Source organism: Oryctolagus cuniculus, chromosome 12 (assembly GCF_051225735.1).
Source record: "Oryctolagus cuniculus isolate XC-2025 breed Fujian yellow rabbit chromosome 12, ASM5122573v1, whole genome shotgun sequence".
Taxonomy (NCBI): Eukaryota; Metazoa; Chordata; class Mammalia; order Lagomorpha; family Leporidae; genus Oryctolagus; species Oryctolagus cuniculus.
This window is the reverse complement of record NC_142878.1, coordinates 36,951,426-36,976,633: the sequence shown is the minus strand read 5'-3', so window position 1 is coordinate 36,976,633 and position 25,208 is coordinate 36,951,426. Positions and strand designations below refer to the sequence as shown.

The 25,208-nt window shown below is 40.0% G+C and overlaps 1 long non-coding RNA gene across 1 annotated transcript in view; it reads right to left on the bottom strand.

The window, feature by feature from the left end:
* LOC100345707 (uncharacterized) overlaps window positions 1–25,208 on the bottom strand; it is a 226,934-nt gene that overhangs the window by 47,375 nt on the left and 154,351 nt on the right. Inside the window, exon 4 of the long non-coding RNA XR_016217375.1 lies at window positions 15,966–16,065. This is a non-coding gene — a long non-coding RNA (uncharacterized LOC100345707). The remainder of the gene's footprint in view (window positions 1–15,965; window positions 16,066–25,208) is intronic.

Here is a 25,208-nt window from a genome sequence, read left to right as displayed (position 1 = left end):
AGCCAGCACTGCGGTGTAGCTGCTAAAGCCGCTGCCTGCAGTGTCGGCATCCCACATTGGCACCGGTTTGAGTCCCGGCTGCTCCACTTCCTATCCAGCTCTCTGCTGCGGCCTGGGAAAGCAATAGAAGATGGCTCAAATCCTCAGGCCCCTGCACCCACATGGGAGACCCGGAGGAAGCTCCTGGCTCCTGGCTTCAGATCGCTGCAGCTCCAGCCATTGCGGCCGTCTGAGGGAGTGAGCCAGCGGATGGAAGACCTCTCTCTCTGTCTCTACCTCTCTCTGTAACTCTGTCTTTCAAATAAAATAAAAATCTTAAAAAAAAAAAAAAAAAAAAAAAAAAAAGAGGGATCTACAGAGAGCTCACAGAAAATGCCTATTTTGGAAGTAGGTTTTAGGCCTAGTGCTTAAGATGCAATTTGGGACACTCTCATTCCGTATTAGAGTGTTAGCTCTAACACTGACCCTAATTCCAACTTCCTGATAACATGTATAGGCAAGCAAGGGAATCAGCAAGTGATGGCTCCAGTTCTTGAACTGTTGCCACCTAGATTGGAGACTTAGGGTAAGTTCTTGGCTCCTGGCTTCAGCCTTGCCCAGTTCCTGTCCTTACAGGCATTTGAAGAGTGGACTAATGCATGCGAGACTTCTTTCTGTGTATCCGACTTTCTATCATCTCTAATCTCTACCTCTATCTCCATCTCTGTTTCCCAAATAAATTAAATTCCTTAAAAATAAAATGCTTATCATGAAAAAACTATGCATGGATTTTAATTCTTTGCACCAAAATTAACTTATCTTTTAATTTCATTTTTCTGTGAATTTTCTGAATTCCCCTCAAAAGTATGCACCAAGATAAGCACCTTCCAAACTCTGCTGTTATTTATACCCTAATGTTTTCTTACACTCAGTAAATATTTTTTAAAAAGGATTCTTATAAACCTGATATATGAGGCTGACAAACAGTTATAGTCTAATCAACTCTCTTCAATCTGACCAAAATCAATATGTTGTAGGGCCCAGCTTTCGTCATGTGTTTCAGAATTGGGGTTAACTGTCCCGTTTAAAAACCTTTTAGTCCTTGTGCACCGGTTAAGCTTCTCCCAACATGTTCCTGTGTTTACTCTCAAGTAAAGAAGACTGGTTATTTACACGACCTCCTGATATCTTTTTCAGTGCTGAACTGGTACTTAATCTGACCCTGAGACACCACATAGGGGAAATGTTAAAATACCAGTGGGTTTTTTGACTGGATTTGATTTCTTGAAACTTATCTCAAAGAGCTCAAAAGCATGCTGGATATAGACAGGGCAATCTCTATGTGAATAGCTATTAGACTCACAGTGACAATCCAGCATATCAGTGGATATGTTGTGTTATGAAGAGTAAAAGGAGCAGTTACAGAGACCTGAAGTGATCCCTACTTATTTCCATCTTTGGAAACAAAAACTAATGTTCCTTTGCACAGCCTTCCTGATAGACAAACATTTCTCAAGTGTTGTTCCACAAAACCAAATAAATTCTGTGTGGTATTTGAGAGGATCCAAATTTTTTCACATTCTCCACTGAGAACTAAAGGATCATTCTACCTCTGTTGGGAGTGTGTTAGAATAAATAACAGACTAGAAAGTGATTGTACATGACCAACTCCACAATCTACACATTCAAATCAACGTTGTTACCTCCCATAGGGTCAAAGAGCTGCTTGAAATGTAGCCTGGGTTTTGGAGAACAGAATGTCAAAACAAATTCGATGATAGCTATAACCCCTACTCTGATAGTCTCTGTACACTCAACATGAAATGATGATAATGATACCCATTCTAGAGTCACTGTGAAGATCACTTTGGATAACCCACATAAAAAGTTCTGTAGGTAATAAGTACTCAATAAAGAGTATACACAATGGTTCTTTAAGATAGTGGAAATACATATTATGAAAATACTATGCCTATGTTTGAAAATATTTTTGCACCAGAATAAATCTATTTTAATTACATTTTTTCACAAACAAGTACTACTATATTATCCCACTTTGCATTTTTTCCTAAATGATGCTTTAATTTTATTTATTACCTAAATTAGATGAGTATGAAATATTAAGTTAATTTCTGGGCTAGTATGATGAAGAATCCAAAAACATTGTTAAATGGAGTCTAGGCTAATGGGGAAATTTTTATCTTCTTTGGCTCACAAGGATCTATATCCCATGAGGAGGTGTGGTCAGAAAGCAATGAATAAGATTTGAAAGCAAAATTAAAGTAAGCCATTAAGTGGATGTTTCAGCTGTATCTATGAACATCAAGCAAAATGTGAGATTAATAAAAATAATTTAGGTATCACAGGTAATCTGAAAAACAACTTTCTTCCCTCAAATATCCATATACTTCATTTAACCCTCTGTATCTACCAGGTCCCCATTAGCATATTCAACCAATCACAGGTTGAAAATATTTGGAGAAAATTTTCATCTGTATTGAACATGTGCAGACTTCTTTCTTGTCATCATTCTCTAAACAATACATTAAACAACTCTTTACATAGCATCTACACTATATCTGGTACTATAATTAGAGGCTGTACACAGCTTATGTTAAAATACTGTGCCATTTTATGTAAGTAGCTTGAGTATCCTGGGAGTTTGGTATCCATGGAGAGGTCCCACATTTAATTCCCCTGCAGATACTAAGGGATGACTAAGTTCAATGATTGCTTCAATTCCATAGTTCATGTGTTGTATATATACATGTAACATAGTTCTTTGATATTTCACAAAGAAAAAAATGGCTGCTCACTGGTATCAAAGTCATGAAAAAGGCAATTTAAAAAGCAATCACTACATTTGGTTAAAGGCAGACCAGGAAAGTACAAATCTAAGATTATAATATACTTTTATGAGTCACCAAAGTTCAAAGGATATTACAGATTTCAGATCAACCTACAGAACATATCAAACGTTAATGGCCTCTAAGTAGTTGAGGAAATACTACTAAGTGGAGCTATTTATCAGGTGGGAGGCAGAAGAAATAAACATCTAACACCTTTCCCATGGAAATTTGTTTTATTCAAAGGTCCATTACCCTTTATTAGCCTGTACTTCTAGGCTACAAAACAAGTTAGAGAATTGAACCTCCTGTCCCATCAGTTAAGACCAAATGCTCCTGCTTTCATTCAAATTTCTATGTGCTTTCACCCTGGATTATATAGAAACTGTCACAATTCCATACTACAGTTCACTTTCCACGCATAAAGAGACATATATATGTTAACTAAGGGCTTTATTTCGGATTTTACTTCATTCTGCTTTCCATGCTTGGTAATAAAGAACAAGGCACTGAATGATAAAGTTTCTTAAAGTTGTTGACATGGCAAGATGAATTCTATTCTGGTCAATAAAAATGAGATTTACTTTTCTAAACTCATGAAAATCAAGCTGAGTTTGTACAATTCGTGAAGTTTTGTCTAAACCTAAGTTATTTTTAAAGGCAGAATTATATGCAGAGAGCTAAGGAAAAGTCTTTGGCAAATGCATATCTGTACCATCCTTTGATGTACAGTTTTATTCCTCATGTCACTAACTTAACTCAGACCTTGATTTTTTTCTTAATATGCCCTTTGTGATATTATTTATCCAGTCTCCAAGGTCCCAATCTATCTTCTGTTCTTCCACAACATTTTTTAATACAAACCCCAATACAATCTTCTCTGGACAAAAGCATTTCATGACACCTCACCATTAGTATTCTCATTGCTTATCAAGCAAAGTCCGAGTTCCACTGCATGTCTGCAAACCCTTCAAGTTCTACCATCTGTGCAAAATATTCAATGACTATCAGGTCTTTGTCAAGTTCTTTGGGCTCACTTTTCACCCATTACCTGCCCTTTTCCATGTGTGACATACATTTCTCAACCTTGTGGCTTTGCTGATGTTGCTTCTTTCACATTGTGTAAAGACAAATACCTATCTTTAATACAACCCAAGTACCATAGTATTCATTTGATGTCTATCCCTAACTCCAGACATGAATTAATCAACCCATTTTTGGTGATCCCATAGTATAAAACTCCATTTTTTGAAATTCTATTCAATCTTCAAAACCAAACTAAAATGCAGTTTTCTCCCTAAGTAGAATAACCATATGATTTGTCTTCCGAACAGGAATACTCCTGAGAACGGAAAAGACTTCCAGAACAGTTACACGAGGACAATATATGTAAACGGGAATTATCCCAGGCCAGCCAAACCATATGCCTACCCAAGCCATAAAGGCTTTGAATGATAAGCAAAACTGAATATATGAGTTTTTACATCTTTTTTTACTTCTTTTACTTGTGTACTTCTTTTATGCCACTAAAGCCTTCAAATCTTTTGTCTTAATTCTACAAAAGAATTATACCCTCCTCAAGAGTAGGGATTAAATTTTAGTCATGCTTTTATTCTCTTCTATACCTACCACTTTGCTTCATATTAAAAATGTACTTAATTAATAATTGTTTACTGAAAACAATTACAAGAATGATGCAACAATCTATGACAATGTGATTAAACAAAATAAAAAAGAGTATGGAGTTTTCTTTTAAAATAGGAAATAGAACTGTCACACAAGCCAGCAATCCTACTCCTACCCCTACTCCCAAAAGACATGTAATCATTGTTATCAAAGGGAACCCTACTCTCCCATGTTTTCCACAGCACTGTTCACAATAGCCAGTCTGTGGAATCAAACAAGATGTCTATCATCAGATGCATTGGTAAAGAAAAGGTTCTATATCTACACAATGAAATGCTATTCAGTCATAAAGTAATGAAATCCTGTCATTTGCAGCAAAATGAATGGAGCTAGAGGCCATCATGTTAACTGAAATAATTCAGATGCAGAAAGATAAATACATGTGCTCCCATATGTGGAAGCTGGAAAAAAAAATCTGAACACTGACTATTGATTACCACAGGCTGGGAGGGATGGGAAAGATAGAGGGAGTTTAGATTTTAAAAACCGGGGAAGGGGTGGGGCCAGTGCTGTGGCATGGTGGGTTAAACCACCCACTGCAGGGCCAGCATCCCATATGGGTGCCGGTTCAAGACCCAGCTGCTCCACTTCCAATCCAGCTCTCTGCTATGGCCTGGGAAAGTAGTAGAAGATAGCCCAAGTCCTTGGACCCCTGCATCCACATGGGAGACCCGGAAGAAGCTCCTGGCTCCTAGCTTCAGATTGGCATAGCTTGGGCTATTGTGGCAGATTAGGGAGTGAACCAGAGATGGAAGACATGCCTCTCTTTCTCTCTCTCTCTCTCCCTCCCTCCCTCCCTCTCTGCCTCTCCTTCTCTCTCTGTGTAATTTCTGACTTTCAAGTAAATAAATCTTTAAAAAAAAAAAAAAACAGGAGAAGATAGGTATAGTTCATTAATTGTGACAAATATATTATATTAACATGAGATGTTAATGATAGGGGAAGCTGGGTATTATATGGGAACTCTGTACTACTTCCCTTTTTTTTTTTTTTGTAAATTTAAAACCATCCTTAAATAAAAAGTTAAAATATATATAAATAATTTTTTTTAAGGGAAAAGGTTTATTGGGGAAAACCCAGCAGGCCAGAGGGAAGGGACAAGGAAGGAAAAAAAGAGTAAAAGAGAGAGAGAGCAAGCAGAACAGAGAGAGGAAAGGGGTGAGAGAGAATGAGAGAGAGAGCGAGCAAGAGAAAAGAGAAGAGGAGTGGAGAGAAGAGAGAGCAAAGGGAGAGAGGAGCGAGAAAGAGAGAGAGGAGAGGAGAGCAGGGAGCAAGAGAGGAGCCACGTGTTCAGGAACTGGTCCTTTTAAAACTTTGCGTAGAGGGCGGGCAGGGAAACAGGAGCAGCAAATCCTATTAGAATGAGGGTGGAGCTTGACACCGGTGGCTGGGTCATGTGGCTACCTGGCTTCCAGCAATGGTGCGGGGGGGGGGGGGGGGGCTTAGAGCCTAGGAGGTAAATCAGGGGGTAGATCGCACCATAGATAAGACTACGCCATTTTCCTAACATTCCCCCCTTTCGTTTTTTATAAAGCAGGAATTGTATGGGATTACATTAGTCCCCAAAATCCAGGAGAGGTAGAGGGACGATGATCTGTCTTTAGAGCTACTTCCTGCTGACATGTGGCGACAAGGTACTCTTCACTGTCATGGGGCGATGTCTCAAGCCACTGTCTCCTGGGTGGGGGGCCGAGTATGTCGCTGTAGCAGCATTTGGTTGACCGCCTGGTTGCTGAAGGCCTTGGTCTTCACCAGCTATAAACACTTAAACAGACGCTGTAGTATAAAGGACAGGGTGAGAATAGCAACCAATGATCCTAAGAGTGGCATTAACCAAGTAATGAGAGGATTTCATAGAGGAGAGGCAATGAAGGGTTCTCTGGACCCTTGTGAGGACAGTTTGATGGACTTGGTTTAAAGCTGATCCCAACCAAGACTGGGAGAAAAACCACTCAACTTTTGCAGGTAGAGGGGTTTGTCTGTGGAGAAATTCTGAATAATCATACAACATTAAGTGGGGGAGAGCACCATCAATACACACAGGTTGGGAATAGAGCCATTGATGTTAGAGTAGAGGCTATGATTACAAAGGAATGAGGCCAAGATGGGCTAGATAAGGTCTAGAACAAAAGATAGAGTCATTATTGGAGAACCTAAGAGAGCTGCTGTCTAAACCTCTACTAAGTTTTCCAGTTGAGAGGCAAATAGAAACTGGCAGAAGAGCTGACTTGTGGCTGGCAGAGCTGCCAGGCTCTTCATAACCTGACTTCTGCTGAAGCCCAGGCTTACCACATGGAAAGCCACTGCAGTGGACTGTCCTGTTGGGTCTCCTTGAGGGCAGATCACTGTACAGAGCTGCCTTTAATAGGCCTTATATAAACAGAACCTGTGAGTGTTACTCTAATTAGCATATGTTCACAACTAAACTAAAAAACCTGTATCAACGATGTTTTAAAAAGCTAAGAAATTTGTGTCATGTGTTATAATCTAGAGAAAAAATGTTTCCTTCTGCATTTAGTTTCTGATATGTTGTGGTGATGAAATAAAGACATTTAAACTTTTAGTTTTCCCTAAACAAAATCACCTTGAGGAATGGGCAGTGGCCATTCAGTGTAGCAGTTAAGAAGCCTGCATCCTACACTGGGTGCCTGGGTTCCATATCAGCTCTGGCTCCTGACTCTAGCTTCCTGCTAATGCAGATTCTATGAGACAACAGTAAACTGAGTCCCTGCCACCCACATGGGAAACTAAGATTGAATTCCTGGCTCCCAGTTTGGCCCCAGGCTTAGACCTGGCTGTTGCATGCATTTGGTGAGTGAACTAGTGGATTAGAGTGCTGGTAAGTTTACTCACGTGCTGGCTCTTGCTCGCTCTCTCCCTACACCTGCTTCCTGCAAATAAATATTCTTTTTTATTTTATTTATTTGAAAGTCAGAGTTACATGGAGAGAAGAGAGGCAGAGAGAGAGAGAGGTCTTCCATCTGATGGTCACTCCCCAATTGGCCGATCTGAAGCCAGGAGCCAGGAGCTTCTTCCTGGTCTCCCACTTGGGTGCAGGGGCCCAAGGACTTGGACCACCTTCTGCTATCCCAGGCCATAGCAGAGAGCTGGACAGGAAGTGGAGCAGCCAGGTCTCAAACCGGCACACATATGGGAGGCTGGTGCTTCAGGCCAGGGCATTAACCTGCTGCGCCATGGCGCCAACCACACAAATAAATAAATTTTTAAAAATAAAATAATCCTTAAGAAAATCACTCTCTGAAACTGGCTAACTGAAAAATAAAGTGTGAGGCAGGCATTGTGGTATGGCAATTAAGTTGCCACTTGAGATGCCCACATCCCATATAAGAGTGCCTGCATTCCAGTTCGTTACTCCACTTTCAATGCTAGTTTCCTGCTAATGCACACCCTCAGTGACAGCAGGTGATAGCCCAAGTACCTGGGTCCCTGCTGCCCACATGGGAGGCCTGCATAGAGCTGGTAGCTTTGGCCTGACCCAAACACTGCAGGCTTTGGGGGAGTTAACCAATAGATGCAAGTTCATTTCTCATCTCTCTCTCCTTCAAATTAAGCAACATTTTACAAATAAATATAAATTTGGGACCAGCACTGTGGCACACTTGGTTAATCCTCCACCTGCAATGCTGGCATCCCATATGGGCGCTGGTTCTAGTCCCAGTTGCTCCTCTTCCAGTCCAGCTCTCTGCTGTGGCCCCGGGAAAGCAGTGGAGGGTGGCCCAAGTGCTTGGGCCCCTGTGCCCACATGGAAGAAGCACCTGGCTCCTGGCTTCTGATCGGCATAGCACTGGCCGTGGCAGCCATTTGGGGAATGAACCAACAGAAAGAAGACCTTTCTCTCTGTCTCTCTCTCACTGTCTGTAACTCTGTCAAATAAATAAAAAATATATATATATAAATTTTTAAAAATTTCTTTACTTGTTTTGACGAGTATTTATTTAATTCACTTATATACCAGAATAGTGAGAAACTCAAGGAAAAGGTAACTTCTTTGATTCCAAATGGCAACAATGTTACAAGGGCATACAACAGAGAAATTTTGGGGCTGGCACTGTGGCGCAGAAGGTTAAGTTGCCTCCTGTAACACCTGCATTCCATATGGTTCCAGTTCCAGTCCCTGCTGCTTCACTTCTGATTTAACTGCCTACTAATGTGCCTTGGAAAGCAGTGGGATATGGCCCAACTTCTTGGGCCCCTGCCACTCACATGGAAGACCTGGGTGAAATTCCTGGCTCTTGGCTTTGACCTGACCCAGCTGTGGCTGCTGCAGCCGTCTTGGGAATGAATCAGCAGATGGAAAATCTGTATCTGTGTATATGTGTTTGTGTGTGTGTGTGTGTGTGTGTCACTTCTCTCTCCTGTAACTCTGCCTTTCAAATAAATAAATCTTTAAAAAAAAAATTGGGACCTGGCACTGTGGTGTAGTGGTTAAAGCTGCTGCCTGTAGGGCTGGTATCCCATACCAATTCGAGTCCCAGATGCTCCACTTCTGATCCAGCTCTCTGCAGTGGTCTGGGAAAGCAGCAGCAGATGACTCAAGTCCTTGGGCCCCTGCACCCAGGTGGGAGACCCGGAAGAAGCTCCTGGCACCTAGCTTCAGATTGGTGCAGCTCCGGCCATTGCGGCCACTTGGGGAGTGAAGCAGAGGATGGAGGACTCTCTCTCTCTCTCAGCTAATCACTGGGAAATACTTATGAATATATTTTTCAGAAATTTACATATTTCTTAAAGAATATAAAAATAAAAATATTGATTATTATCTTCAATCTGAAATACTTTTAAAATATAGTCCACTGAAAATTAGTTCTCCTCTTAGTTTTGTGCCAAATGGCTCTAAATATGGACTGTTAAATAAACACCTTTGCAGAGGAACCATAAAAGCAAATCAATTCTGGACAATACACTTTTTCTGATTATATTATGATTCCACTGTAGAATATTGCCCATTGCAGATAGTCAAACCTATCATCAATGAACCAGCAGTCCATGCTCAAGGAAACATTAGTTCTAATAACTGACATCTGGGTTTTGTTAAGAATCATATGCCTGCCCAAGTAAAATACAATTCCACCCCTTAACCCTTGCCAATTTGTTGAGTCTTGAATATTTCACACAATTTTCTCAGGTTATCATTTAATTAATTCTTCTTGTCTTAAAAACGTGTATAATTAGGTACTACTAAGAGATGACTTTTCATTGTATGATGGACATTCTAGAGAAATACTTAAAATTATTGTAAAATGTATATTTGAGTAGAACACACCCAACACATTTTCCCCAGACTGATCCTAAGAAACACTCCTATTTTTCTTTCTGCAAACTGCAAAGTACAACAAAAACAGTATCTGTAATGTCCTAACCTACTGCAGTGTCACCCTCATTCTCAAGGAATTGATGCTGGATCCCGTCCAATAATGGGAAATATGTTTGCCTGGTTAAAGAGAATTTATAGAAGCTCATAGAAATACTATCACAAAATGGTATTGTTAAAAGTAGTTTTTAAAAAATCAAAAGTAAGAGAAACTTGGGTGGGTTAACAAAAATGAAATGTGGATTCAAGTTAGACACAGAAATGTGTACCATAAGACCTTGTATTCTTCTTTTTCATGCATTTATGTTTATTGTTATAAATTTTATAAATGTTTTGACTTAAAGTAACACATCATCTTACAGTTTCTATTGGTCAAAAGTCTAGGCATAGTGTAACACCTTGTATTCTTACTGAAGGTGGCCTGCAAAATTGAACTCTAACGTCTTCTAGCAGCCAAAGCAAAGAGAAAATTCTTAGAGTTAATAGAAAAACTTTTTAATTTCTCAGATCAGAGAAAAACAATCTTCCCTGGGGACTTCATTAAGAGGATTCTATGAATTTTACTGGGCTTTGTTCTCTGAAGCTCTAGTTAGAGTGTGAGTTAGTTAGTTAGTTAGTTAGTTAGTTAGTTTTAATAATACAGTGAGCATCTGTGACTCACTACCAGTAACCAGAGTGAGGACCTTGACATTAACTTATAACTACTCTCCGGTCCCTGCCCAGCCCAAACCACAGACCCCTGCCACCAAAGCTAGCTTCATCCTGAATCACATGTTCCTTATTATACCTTGATTCCCTTTCTATAAAAGTATGTAGTATTAACATTTACTCCTAAATTTTTATTTTCTCTTATTTGTTTTTAACTTTATAAAAATGGGCATCATTTTGTGTGTAATTTTTAGTACTTATTTTCTCACTTACTATCATGTTGCTAAAATTCATCCATATGATTGTCTGCTGCTATAATTTACTTGTTTTGATTCCTTTGTAACCTCTCATTGTGTAACTATAAATTGTTCTCTTATTTGTTCTCTTATTGTTGGATATATAGGTTACTTGAAGGTTCTCTTATTGGAGCATATTTAGTTCATTTGAGTGGTCTTGCTTTCTTGGTCAGTGGTGTTGTGAATATATGTGTCTCTTGTCAAACACAGGCAGAAGTTTCACCCAGGTATATATCTTAGAGTGAAATAGCTAGGTCTTCAATTATAATAATATTTAACAACAACATTCCCCTATCAAATATGATCACTTTTATGTAAGTGCTTCATAAAGAATGCAATTTCACATGGTACATAAACAGCAGGGCATAAGCGTGCAATTCAGTTGAAGCTGTGCACTTTTTTCTGGTAATGTAACTTGATCCAGGGGGTTACATGTATTGGGAGAAATAGACTGCTGCCCCTCCCCCATGAATATTATTCTTCTAAGGGAGCTTTAGGAAAGTGTGCAGCAGCAGGAGACTCAAGGTTAATGTTTCTGTCAGGAATCTTAAAAGAAGATCAAATATGTGGCTGGTTAAAAGTAGGAATAATTATATTCATTTGGTCCTACACAACAATGTTATAGGTATTTACCCATTGCTCCTTAAAGTTTCTCTCTTTTTTGATGTCTTTATAATTTTCCTAATAATATCAACCGGAAAAGTTCTGTTGGGTGATAAAACATCTTCCACACTTACACTTAGCACATGGGACTTACTCTGTGAACCAAATGCTTTCTCCTAACTATAACAGTCAGACGCAGATGGGCCCAGCAGAGTGATAATATGGAAGAAGGCTTAGTGGTGAGAGAGAGCAAGCCTCTACAAGGAACTTTTTAAAAATTCACTGGCCGAGGGTAGACTTGGAATTAAGAATAGATGGGGAAAACAGCTAAGATGTAGGCAGAAGCTAGATCAAGAAGGAGATTGTTAGAATACGAATGAGCATCTACTCAAGCCAAAGGTGAACTGGGAGCATTGGCAGTTCCAGCCTAAACCTGACCTCATGTTCACTGTACCCTTCTGAATTCTGTCAATCTTTCTTTCCAGCCTTGACTTCTTTCTCAAAGACCTAGTGTTATCTGCAGTGATCTCCACTCACTTCTAGGTAAATACTTTGGATTTGTCCTACCTGGCACCTTTGTTCTCCAGTTAGTTTATCTTTCCTAGCAAAACTGCAGGTAACAGGAAATTATTGAACCTTTATTAAAATTTAAATATTTATAAAAATATAAAGGTTCAGTGGCTGGAAAAGTCATATTTGGAGCACACTGAGGTGTTTTTTTCTAACTCTCTTGAGTTATTTTTAAACCTTCAGTGGGAATAATCTGACCTTCATTAGATTTAAACCTTGGTTTTCTCCTGGAGGAGTATTCAGTTTGCATGGAAATATCAGAAGTATTTCCTAGCTTTCCATTTGTTGAATGTATTCAGCTTACTTGGAGCAGGAAGGATAAACAGCTTGAGAAATCTACCTACATTTTGCATATTCAGATCCAGACACCAAGAAGAACCTCTAAAATCAAAATATTAATTCACATCTCTTCCTTCCTGTACCGCACATGCGCTAAGTAATCAGTGCATCAAGGACAAAAGTAAATCTCAGTTTAAATGGAATAAAGCCAATATTCTACACATTGTGGAGGAAGAGCCCCACAGTCAAAAGAAAGAACCGGGAAAATGAGACAATCTCCTGAGAAGTTCTGAGTTTCCATAATATGACTTTTATTATTTTGTTAAAAGCATTATAAATCCCCAATTAGCTATAATACACAGGCACAAAATGAAAATTCAGTCAATTCTTTTATGTTACACACTTCCCTCACTTCTCTCAATTTCCATGACTAATGGAGACTGATCTAAGCTTTCATGACATTGTGCCTCTGTCTTTGGGGGAATTCCACAACAAAGAAAAAGCTTAAAAGTGAGATTAAAATGTCAAATCACTAAATATCATCTCCTTTTAGATGACTGGTAATCTTCCTAAATATAAAGTGGTCTCCTTTGGTATACAATACAAGACACAGTGTCAATGAAAATAAGCAAATTGTTATGTATTCAGTGTATAGAAAGTTATGATATCCCCAGAGGAAATTAGGTGGCAGCCTGAATAATAACAAATCTAAGAGAAATTTGAGTCTAATGACACACATTCCTTTTATATTTTGTCCAAGTTGTATTTGTGAAAATCTTGGGGGGAAAGGCAAATGGTTAATTGAAGAAATTATCAGCATAATTCATGACCTAAAATACATTATTTGCCTGTAATAGCTGTACAATTCAAAGAAATGGGGAGTTTTTCATTTTAGGTTGAATTATCTGTGTACATGTCTCAATACTCTACTTCAATGTGGATAACTAGACTCAGCCTTCATGTGCAGGATACAGTAAGTTGATATATTTTCATGACTGATGACATCGGGGAAAGAAGTAGGAGCTATAATATAAGATTTTAGATGATTTTCATCAAAAGGAAACATTAAATGTTTGAAGACATAAATATTTTTACCCTGATTGGACATATACCCAAGGTATACATATACTAAAACATCACAAAGTACCCCATAAATATCCCCAATTCTAGAAAAAGATACTGTCTTCTCTTTACTCAAATGTATAGAACGTAAATGTGAATCTAATACAAAACTTCCATGGCAAGAAGTTTTGATAAACTTTCCTCATACACTTACCAATTCATAATGGAGAATTGCATTCTAGTCATGTTAGAGGTCACCTTGACCATTTATATTAAAATTCTAATTTGTTCTGGGCCTGTGAGCCTATCGACCTAAGCAACAGATGAAATACTTCTTGGTGAAATAATTTCCTTTGAAAGACATTATTCTTTCCAGCCCTACGCTCATGAGTACTTCGAAAAGACACTGTGTCCCTGTGGTGGTCATTAGAGCCGTTCTCACACGTCTTTGTTTCCCCGATTTGGGGCATAGGATGGCATAGCACTTCCTTGCCACTTTGAAGTTAGGCAAAGGCAGGTGATGTCCTCCAGCCAACAAAATGGGATTAAAAATTCCGTGTGTCCTTGTGCACAGAAGCTTTCAGAGACAATGAGAAACTCACCAAGTTCCTTTTCTCCTGCCTTGTTAAGTATGGAAGCATGTAGGACTCCAGGTGACAGCAGTAGTCACTGAAAGGACTCCCAATCGACATTTAACACAGAGAAAACTTTACCAGAAGTAAAGCTGCATGGTGGCCAAGGCACTGAGAGTTGCCTGTTGTATATTACTTCAGCAAACTTTGCTCATCCTGACAACCTAATTTTTAAATGGTTCCAAACATTTCTAGAAGTCCACTTACAAAACAAGTGTAATTCATCTAATTATCATTTCTTAAAATAATAAGTAGCAGTAATCAAAAATATGATGTTTAAAAGCTAGTAAGTACAGTGTTATAGACTAAATTTGAACAATTATTATAGACAGTCTCAAGCAACAAATCCAAGTAAAAAATTCAGTTCCTTTACACTCTGAAATAGCAAAGCCTAAATATCTCTATCCTAAATAAAGTTTAACCTACAACAAACCATGTGTCAAATTAGGACTCCTTAGGACTACCATTAAATAATAGTTTTTAAAATTTTTCTCTGCCTCTACATTCTCCCTCTGTAAATTATCTCTACATGTCTGTCACACAAATCATTCCAAGCCTATTTTTCATCTCAGTAGTTTAGAAGCTATAATACATTTTTAGAAGCTATAATCCTATTTTTGAGTCAAACTCAAACTCTTTGACTCTAGAACCAAAGTCCTTACCAACTATACACATATTTCTCAACTTGAACCCTTTGAACACCCTTGCCATTCTCACATCTTGACTGGTTCCTTTACCCTACACAGCATCTTCTTCCCATTCCACTCTACCTACTGTATAATCTCTAAAGTACTGCACAATTTACAGTGTACACATAATTTGGCAATTTATTATAGATGATTTTCCATTTAATATTGTGGATATATGTAGGTCATCCTTTTTTCCCCATTACATCGTCAGCTCCCAAGGAAGCAACCTACCTTCCAATGCCTAGCAAATTACTAGATACACTGCCCATTCTTAGAAATGTTCATTTTATGAGACTTATAACAGGAGCAATGAATGTAAAACAACAAAGATAAACCAAAGCAGAAAATTGACATTAAAATATTCTAAATTATTCAATACCAATAAAATCTTGTTTGTGCCTCCTTAAAAACAAGAATTTATTTTTTCACATGACGCTTCCTTTTCCAAATAAAAGAGAGACGTGGCTCTCACAAGAGAGGATCAAAGTATACCTAGAACAAAATTAAAGTATATATGTGGCTTTTCCCAGATGTGAACTCCCAGGCTTTAGTGAGAAAATAGAACTCACTTAGAGGACAAGGTGTACTTCTTAAGAACTTGGTAAAATATCAACTCTCACACTCTAATACTCACTGCTAAACAGACCTGAAGCATGAACAGGTGGCCTCACATAATTCTAACACACAGCGCCTGGAGGCACAGAAACAAATCGGCAGCTTGTTGAGTTGGATCACCAGGTTCAGTAACAACCTTTGCTAGAAAAACAAGTCAGACCAGCACTTTGCTCATGATAGACTCAGGGCAGGAATGTCCTGTAGCTGGCTTTTCAGCAGCTCGCTAATGAGCCATACTCTAACGAGTTCATGCACTTAAACCACTGGGCTGCATCTTCCTTTTGGGAAGTTCTCCAATAATGTTGCAGTTAGAAAAATATTGATTTTAATATTTTACATGACCAAAGAGATATACGAGGTGGATTTTAGCTTCTTGTATTCTCATAGTTTTAAGTGCTAAGAAACTCTCTAAAATGTATTAGTACAATTAAATTTGTGCAGATAATAAACCATCCCTCTTACCCAATTGAAATAAATTTGCATAGATGATCGAGGGAAGAAATACACCCTGAAGGACTTTTAATTTGAAAGTAACTACATTCCAAATTCTATGAGTGGCAGTGTGTTTATTCCAAGGTGATAAGCTTCTAATTTTTCATGATTCTTTTTATTATTATTTTCATATTGAAGATATAAATCTTCATCCACAGCCTAATTCTCCACAAAAAAAAAAATCCTAATTTTCAAATTTTTAGTGATCAACAGCAGCAGAAGTGAATGTCACTACTCACCAGTCGTGACTCCTGAGCCAAACTCTCAGGTTTAGTATCATACAAGTCCTGTAGCACCGAGAGGACCTCGCAGGAAGTGACCTCACACGTGAAGCCATCTCTGGCAAAGGAAGCATTATAAGTCAAAATCAGAACACTGTCAATGTATTGCTCAAGTTTTGATTAGTTCAAGAAATAAAATGTTTCCTTCAATATGTGCTTTTATATGAAAACCAAAATGAACTTTGTGGAATTCTTATGAAACACATTAATGCAAGGGAATAGATCTTGCTGTGATAATGTAATATTTGAAGTGAAAATGTCTATTGTAGCTGAATCATTCAAGCAATTGCCTTTTTTCCCCATTTCTCTTTGTTTGGCCTCTCCCCACCTATGCTTGCCAAATGAAGCTCCCATAAGTACTGCCACTCAATAGTTTTTTTTAAAATGTACTAGGATCCTTTCAGGACAGGGAAGGATCCTGACAAAAATTATTACTGTTGGTGTTGTTTCGTTAGATCACCTTGATAATATAACTGCGCAGATAAACTCACATTTCTGTTTAGCAATTTCATTTCCCTGAGGAGTGCTTTCTAATTCTTCCATAAGTTTATTCTATAGAAGAGAGGCTATTATTAATAAAAAGGAACACAAAACTAATCACCAGACCCTCTGATGATTTTACACGGAAGACCATTGTAGTGTCTACTCATGCAGGATCAAAGAGAAAAACAAAACAGGCCTCAATTCAGACAAAACACATACACAGCTTTCATGACTTTGAGCAAATCATCTCATTGCCCTAATAAAGAATACTTTCAAATCATATGGTAACTTATCAAATGCAAAATGTTTCTAACTTAATTTAAATAAAATATTAAGCTTATATATTTGTTTATTTGTATTTATTTATTGGGGGTTTTATTATCATAATAATCAAGTATATTAGTTAATAAAGTCAAATATTTTCTCTTAAAAAAAAACCTGCATACAAATCAATGGGATGATTTGCTAAAAAGTACATAAAGTGTGTTTGTGTTTTACCAGCTGTCTCCCAGGGTGTGTTACCATAGGAAGCTGGAATTGGAAACACAGCCAGGACTCAAACTCAGCCACTCAGATAGAAAATACAGACATCCCAGGAGGTATCTTAATTCTTATGCCGAATGCCTACTCTTAAGAAAGAATATTTTCAAAGGAAAAATATTGTTTCCTAATCATGCAGAATTGTCTCGTAAGGATCAGTTGGGCCGGAGCCGCGGCTCACTAAGCTAATCCTCTGCCTTGCGGCGCCGGCACACCGGGTTCTAGTCCTGGTTGGGGTGCCGGATTCTGTCCCGGTTGCCCCTCTTCCAGGCCAGCTCTCTGCTGTGGCCAGGGAGTGCAGTGGAGGATGGCCCAAGTACTTGGGCCCTGCACCCCTTGGGAGACCAGGACAAGCACCTGGCTCCTGCCTTTGGATCAGCGAGGTGCGCCGGCCACAGCGCCAGCCATGGCGGCCATTGGAGGGTGAACCAACGGCAAAGGAAGACCTTTCTCTCTGTCTCTCTCTCTCACTGTCCACTCTGCCTGTCAAAAAAAAAAAAAAAAAAAAAAAGGATCAGTTGGGGAAAATTCTCTCTGGCCTACGTTTCAGGAACACACTTCTCCAGAACAATATGTTTGATTTAAATCTTGTCAACATCATTAATCATGTAACTAACCATCTTTCTCTCAATTTCTTGACTGCTAGAAAGTTTAGCACTCAATCTAAGACCCACCTGTGATAAAATAAAAAAAAGCATGTGTCAGTGTGTGATTATTCTCCCAGAGTTTCATTCTACTTCCATTCTCTTTTCCCTTTACCCAAATTTTTTCATTATTAGAAAACTATGTTGGGCACCAGCTCCATGGCATAGCAGTTTAAAGCCCCAGCCTACAGTGCCTGCATCCCATATGGGCACAGGCTCAAGTGCCAGCAGCTCCTCTTTGGATCCAGCTCTCTGCTATGGCCTGGGAAAGCAGTAGAAGATGGCCAAGTCCTTAGGTCCCCGCACCCACATGGGAGACCCAGAAAAAGCTCCTGGCTTCATTCAGATCATCTCAGCTCTGACTGTTGTCGTCATCTGGGGAGTGAACCAGTAGAACTGAAGACCTCTCTCTCTCTCTGGCTCTACCCTCTCTGTAACTCTTTCAAGTAAATAAAATAATAAAAAAGAGAGAAAACTATGTTATCCTGGTGTTTTAACAGTAATCCTCTTCAGAAGTAACTCACATTATATGTAAATCAGATAAATAATCAAACAATTTATATTATTTCTGTACTGCTACTTTCTGTACCAGTATAAAACTGCGTATTTTCTATGCTATATGAATGTTGCTTGAATACCAAATTTACTTAATTTTTCTTTGGGAAGGCAAAATATTTCTGTATTACATATTTTCTTAAAATATATAAATAGTAATTACTTAGAGACAGTTGCTTGTTTTTTCTCCAGATGGTTGGTGACTTGTCAAGAGAGCCACCATGTAAATGACATTGTTTTCTACCACATCATAAAATAATTAGGTAGAAATTTTTATTTTATTAACTAAAAATTTAATTTAGACTATCCACATGTTTTAAAATAGTCAGACATCTATTCCAGTTACATTGCAGTGGCAAAGCTACATTTCTTACTGATTTGGCAAGCTCTACAAATATATGTTATTTAGAAGCATGTTGCTTCATCCATCAAGGTTGCTCAGAGAAGGCATCATTTAGTGACTGAGTAAAGCATGGCAAAGAAAGATAAAAAAGAAAAATGATTCCAGCCATAGTTATGTTAATTCAAGAATGCCAACTGTAAAATGTTAAATCTCCCATCTAGTAAGCACTTCCCAAAAGGAAGTTCGACCACCATATTGACACATCCTCAATAAATATAATTAGCACAGTTGAAACTTTCAGTATGCTGGGCTTTTTTATGTTTCTTTGAATTTTTTTTGCTAGTTTGTTCCATATCAAAGTGTCAAATTAAACTGAAACCTCTGGAAACCCCAAACAGCAGGCTGCACTAAAAATTAAATGGGTAATGACAAGAACAAGAGGGAAATGTTTTAATTAAACATTAGATTTCATGAATTTAGGTCCTCTGACATACTTTGTAAAGCATACTTTTGCCTTTGGTTTGGGTTCTTTTATTTTTTCAGTCTTACTCATACATCACTCTAGGGCATGTCTCTGAAGAATATCTGGAGGGGCAAAGAAAATGCCTTCAGATATCAGTCCCCATAGGACACTTCCCTCCTAAAGAAGACCCTCTCGGATCTTTATGGATAAACGCAATTCTGCTTTCTCCTGGGAACTTGGCACATGATAAAATAAAATATAGTATGGATATTTTTAGAAAGGAAACAGATGTTCATAACTTTCCATTTAGGATGCTCAAAGTCAACAGCAGCACCTAACTGCTTAGTATGATACAGGCTTGAACACCCCATTGGACAATGTGATAGTGTTATGCCAGAACATTGCTGAATCAAGGTCAAGATTTGGAAGAGCAAATGGACTTGAAAGATTTAAATAAGGTTTTCTTTTTGTTTGTTTGTTTGTTTGTTTGTTTGTTTTTGACAGGCAGAGTTAGAGAGAGAGAGACAGAGAGAAAGGTTTTCCTTTTTCCGTTGGTTCACCCCCTAAATGGCCGCTACGGCCAGCGTGCTGCGCCGATCCAAAGCCAGCAGCCAGGTGCTTCCTCCTAGTCTCACCATGCGGGTGCAGGGCCCAAGCACTTGGGCCATCCTCAACTGCCTTCCCGGGCCACAGCAGAGAGCTGGACTGGAAGAGGAGCAACCGGGACAGAATCCAGCGCCCCAACTGGGACTAGATTAGCCTAGTTAGCCAGGACACCGGTGGAAGCAACTTCTCTTAAGGCCACATGAGGGACCAGCGCTGTAGCACAATGGGTTAACACTCTGGCCTGAAGCGCCAGCATCCCATATGGGCACTGGTTTGAGACCTGGCTGCTCCACTTCCGAGCCAGCTCTCTGCTATGGCCTAGGAAAGTAGTAGAAGATGGCACAAGTCTTTGGGCCCCTGCACCCATGTTGGAGTCCTGGAAGAAGCTCCTGGCTCCTAGCTTCAGATCTGTACAGCTCCGGCCATTGCGGCCAATTGGGCAGTGAACCATCGGATGGAAGGCCTCTCTCTCTCTCTCTCTCTCTGCCTCTCTTTTCTCTGTGTAACTCTGACTCTCAAATAAATAAATAAATCTAAAATAAAAAAAGCCATCTGAACAGAGGGCAGAATCAGTTGACAGAAACATTAGCCCCACTGCTACGAAAGGTTTGTATGATCTTATATGCTAGAGCATCAAGTGGCTATGGCATTACTACTATTTATCCGAGGCCCTCCATTAGGCTCCAGGATCCAAAGATTCGTGAAATACGGTTACCATCCCTAGAGCAGCACAATGTAGTAGATCATGCAGATACACAGCAACAAAGGTAATAGCAGCCCCCTCTTAGCACTAGCTCTGTCCAGGCACTATGCTGAGCACTCTGACTTTTGGCATTTACTCCTTACCAAAACCCGGCTTCCACTGGGCCATACTAAGGGCAGTGAGGGCCCCTTTAGTAAGCACAAGGCCAACTCCATCCACAATCTTTTGCCAACTTGCACAAGGTGTCCTCTACTAGACAAGTGCCATTATTTTTTCCACTTTTCCCACTCCCTAGTGGGAAATTGAAGTTCAGAGAAACTAAGCAATTACAAAAGCAAGGCAACTAGTGAATGGCAGAACTAGATCTCAGAACTACACTTTTAGCTGTGCCTTAAAATATTACTGAGGGCCAACACTGTGGTGCTGTAGGTTGTTAATTCTCCGCCTGCAGCACCAGCATCCCATATGGGAAACGGTTCATGTTCCAGCTACTCCTCTTCCAATTCTGCTCTCTGCTTTGGCCTGGGAAAGCAGTGGAAGATGGTCCAAGGGCTTGGGCTCCTGTACCCACATTGGAGAACTGGAAGAAGCTCCTGGATCCTGGCTTTGGATGGGCCCAGCTCCAGCCGTTGTGGCCATCTGGGAAGTGAACCAGCAAATGCAAGACCTTTCTCTCTGTCTCTCCCTCTCACTGTCTATAACTCTGCCTCTCAAATAAATAATAAATAATTCTTACATATAAAAAGTAGTACAAATGATCATATGAATCAATAATTAAAAATGTAATTTCTCATGGCCAGCACTGTGACATTGCAGGTGAAGCCTCTGCCTACAGTGCTAGCATCCCGTATGGGTGCTGGCTCAAGTCCCAGCTGCTCCACTTCTGATCCAGTTCTTTACTATGTCCTGGGAAAGCAGCAGAAGGTGGCCCAAGTCCTTGGGCCCCTGCACCTACGTGGGAGACCCGGGAGAAGCTCCTGGTTCCTGGCTTTGGATGGGCGCAGCTCCAGCTGTTGCAGCCATCTGGGGAGTGAACCAATGGATAGAAGACCTCCCTCACTGCCTCTGCCTGTCTGTAACTCTGCCTTTCAAATGAATAAATCTTTAAAAAAAAGTTATGTCACTACTAATGAAAGAATGCAAATTGAAATGTGATAATATTTGTCACTAATCAATTTGAGAACTTTTTTGTTGAGTATTATTTGAGAAAGCAGTAAGCATTCATTTCCTGCTGGTAGAAACATAAAGTAATCACTTTCTAGAACATAATTTTACAATATTGTCGCTCCCCGTCTTCGTGGAGGAATGACACTAAACCCTGCCCAGGCTTCATATCCGAGTCACGGCACCATTATGTCGCTCCCCCTCTTCGTGGAGGAACGACACAGGACCCTGCGCTGTTCTTTTGTCTGCTCGGCCCTCCCCGGGTTTGCTGCTGGTTCTTCCCAGGTTGGCTACTGTCCCTTCCACCTCCATGGAAGGGCGGTACCCCCTGCCACTTTCCCCACTTCCGCGGGGGAGCGGCACACCGCCGGCCGGCTCTCTCGGGGGCTGCTCAGGTGTTCCTTCAGATAGATGTTCCTGGTGCATGTTGTCTCTCTCCTCCTTTATAGTCCTCTTCCACCAATCCCAACTCTGCTACCCACACGCCGAGTACGCTGCTCTCCTCCAATCAGGAGCAGGTCCTACTGTTTATTGGTTGAACTGGAGGCAGCTGCGTAGAAGCTGTTTCTCCCTTCTCAGCGCCATATTGTGGGAGAGCAGATGCATAGAATAAGTCTTAATTCCAGTAACAGTCTAGTCCGAGTTGCTCCCCACAAATATGAATTGAGTAGACATAAGAATATATAAAACTGATCATTTAAGTTACAAGTTTTGATATTAGGAAATAAAAATCAGTTCAAATGCTTTATGTATTTATTTACCCAATAACTCAATTGACAAATATTTGCTGGGCACTTGGGATAGAATGATGAGCAAGATATCCTTGGTCTCTGTACTTTATTGAGTTTAGGGCAATGATACTCACTATAATATTGTTCACATAGTAACCAAAATATTGGAACTAATGGGGCTTGAATAAATAAAACATAACACATCCACAAAATGAAATAAATTGCAGCCAAATGGAACACTATTCTTAGGAGAATATTTAAAGTGTTGGTAAATGTTCACGGTATTTTATGCAAAAATAGATTATAAAATATAATGCTTCAAGACAGAATGCATGTTCAGTATAGTCCAGCTTTTGTACATTTCTAATTTTATTTATTCATTCACTCAACCAATGTTTATTTGTTTGTTAAAAACCTATTCCATGGCAGGCCCAATGGAAACAATTATAAGCAGACAAAGGCTTTGCTCTCTCATGAGCAAAGGAAAAGTAGAAAGTCTGTGGATATGCGACAGTCATGAAAATATGCCCTGCATGCCTCCAGTGGCAGTGAGTGTGCTGACCCATGGCCCAATTGTTGCACAGTATTCACATTCACACTCCCTCCAGGCTGCTCCTAGATGTTGACTCCTGGGGATATGACATCATGCTCATCACCCTAGAGGCAAGAGTCCTCAGACGGCACCTTTTGGCTCCAGGATTCCACATCAGCCTTGCTGAAATTTTCTTAAAACTGCATAAAAATTTTAGACTTCCTCCCAAATCTCCTCCTTCCCTCTGTTCCCAGCATGGGTGAGCCCTGCTTCACAGGGTGACAGCTCACCCAGCGTCCTCTAATCCCTTGTTTCCTCCCTATTTTTCTGCATTTTTTGCATTTTACCCAATAAATGGAGTTGAACTTACAATATCATCTTGCCCTCTGCTTCTTTGTGGGTGCAAACTTACACTCATGGAGAGTTTTTGAGATGCTAATAAACACCAGGTAAAGATGTCTGGTAGGTAGTCTAGAGGTCAGGGTTCAAACTGGAGATTGAAAATGGGAGCCATCCGCACACAAACTGCGTTTAAAACTATGGGGCGAAACGAACTCACTTTACTCAATTTTCCTTTCCTTCAGTGCCCACCTAAGAAGGTCAACACTAATATAATGCTGCAGCTTGAAATGCGCTTTACAATGGATGCCTTCTTGACAAGATCCAGCCCTACAAGGATGTCTTCACTATAAACTAGGATGCCTATGGAGTGAACCCAAAAGATCACGCTGTCTTGTTGCAGCTCCAAGTCCTATGGCAATTGAGTGAGGACGATCATTTTGAACCTTCTCCATGTCCGTTCAGAGCCAGACTCACTACCACTTGTAACTAACTCAGATGAACAGATTTTCTCATTTGTTTCCCTGTCAATTTTTTTTTAACATTTACTTGAAAGGCAGAGTTCCCTGGGGTGGGGGTGGGGGGACGGTGGCAGAAACAGAAACAGAAAAGGGGGGTGAGAGATCTTTCATCCACTGGTTCACTCTCCAAAAGGCCGTCAATGCCTGGGCTGGGCCAGGCAGAAGCCAGGAGCCTGGAACTCGATCCAGAACTCCCATGTGGATGGCATGGACCTGAACTTTTGGACCATTATCCACTTCTTTCCCAGGAACATTAGCAGACAGCTGGATCAGAACTGGAGTAGCTAGGGCTCCACCTGGCATACATATGGAATGCTGGCATTGCAGGCAGCAGCTTAACCCACTGCAACACAAGGCCAGACCACCCCTTTCGTTCTTACCCTTCAGTTTCTGTCCCCAAGTCCAAGTCATCCCTTTACCATCTCATCTTCTTCTTCACTTTCCTTCAGTGAGGACCATTTAATTCCTAGAATACATGTCTACTAAACATCCTAACTATACTCAGGACTATATAGGTTAAGACTCTGAAATCTTGCTGCAGCATAAAATAAAGGGAGGTGTGAGACCCTGGTTAATCCAAACAAATCCTCAGAAAGTCTGTTTCTGACATAATTGAAACATATGTTGAACACCAAGAAAATAACAGTAATATGAGAAAGTAGAAATTAAAGGACGTGAAAAGAAATATGACTAGAAAAGTTATATGCAGAAAAATAATAGGTACTCTTTCTTTTCCCCTATTTCCATATAGCATCCCAGTGAGAATGCTCTCTAAATTCAGCGTTTCCTCGCCTCCTCATCAGTCAGGTTCAGCTCCTGTTTGCTTTCCTTCAATTTGTGAGTGTATGGCTATTTCCTCCCTTTTCACATATATGCAAAAGGTAAAAATACTGACTTGGTTATAAAAAATAGAATAGATGTAAGATTCACTAAAACTACAATAAGAGATATCTGTGTATCTATAATCTTTTAACTAATGAATAAACATTATTCTTTTTTTAAATTAGATTATATTTGTAATGCATTCTTTTTTTTAAAGATTTATCTATTTAGCTGGCGCCATGGCTCAATAGGCTAATCCTCCGCCTGTGGCGCCGGCACACCCGGGTTCTAGTCCCGGTCGGGGTGCCGGATTCTGTCCCGGTTGCCCCTCCAGGCCAGCTCTCTGCTGTGACCCTGGAGTGCAGTGGAGGATGGCCCAAGTGCTTGGGTCCTGTACCCCATGGGAGACCAGGAGAAGCACCTGGCTCCTGGCTTCGGATCAGTGTGGTGCGCTGGCCACAGTGCGCCGGCCACAGCGGCCATTGGAGAGTGAACCAACGGCAAAAGGAAGACCTTTCTCTCTGTCTCTCTCTCTCTCATTGTCTAACTCTGCCTGTCAAAAAAAAAAAAAAAAAGATTTATCTATTTATTTGAAAGCCAGAGTTACACAGAGAGAGAAGAGGCAAGGAGAGAGAGAAAGAAAGAAAGAAAGAGAGAGGTCTTCCATCCGCTGGTTCACTCCCCAGACGGACACAATGGCCAGAGCTGTGCCGATCCAAAGCCAGGAGCCAGGAACCAGGAGCTTCTTCCTGGTC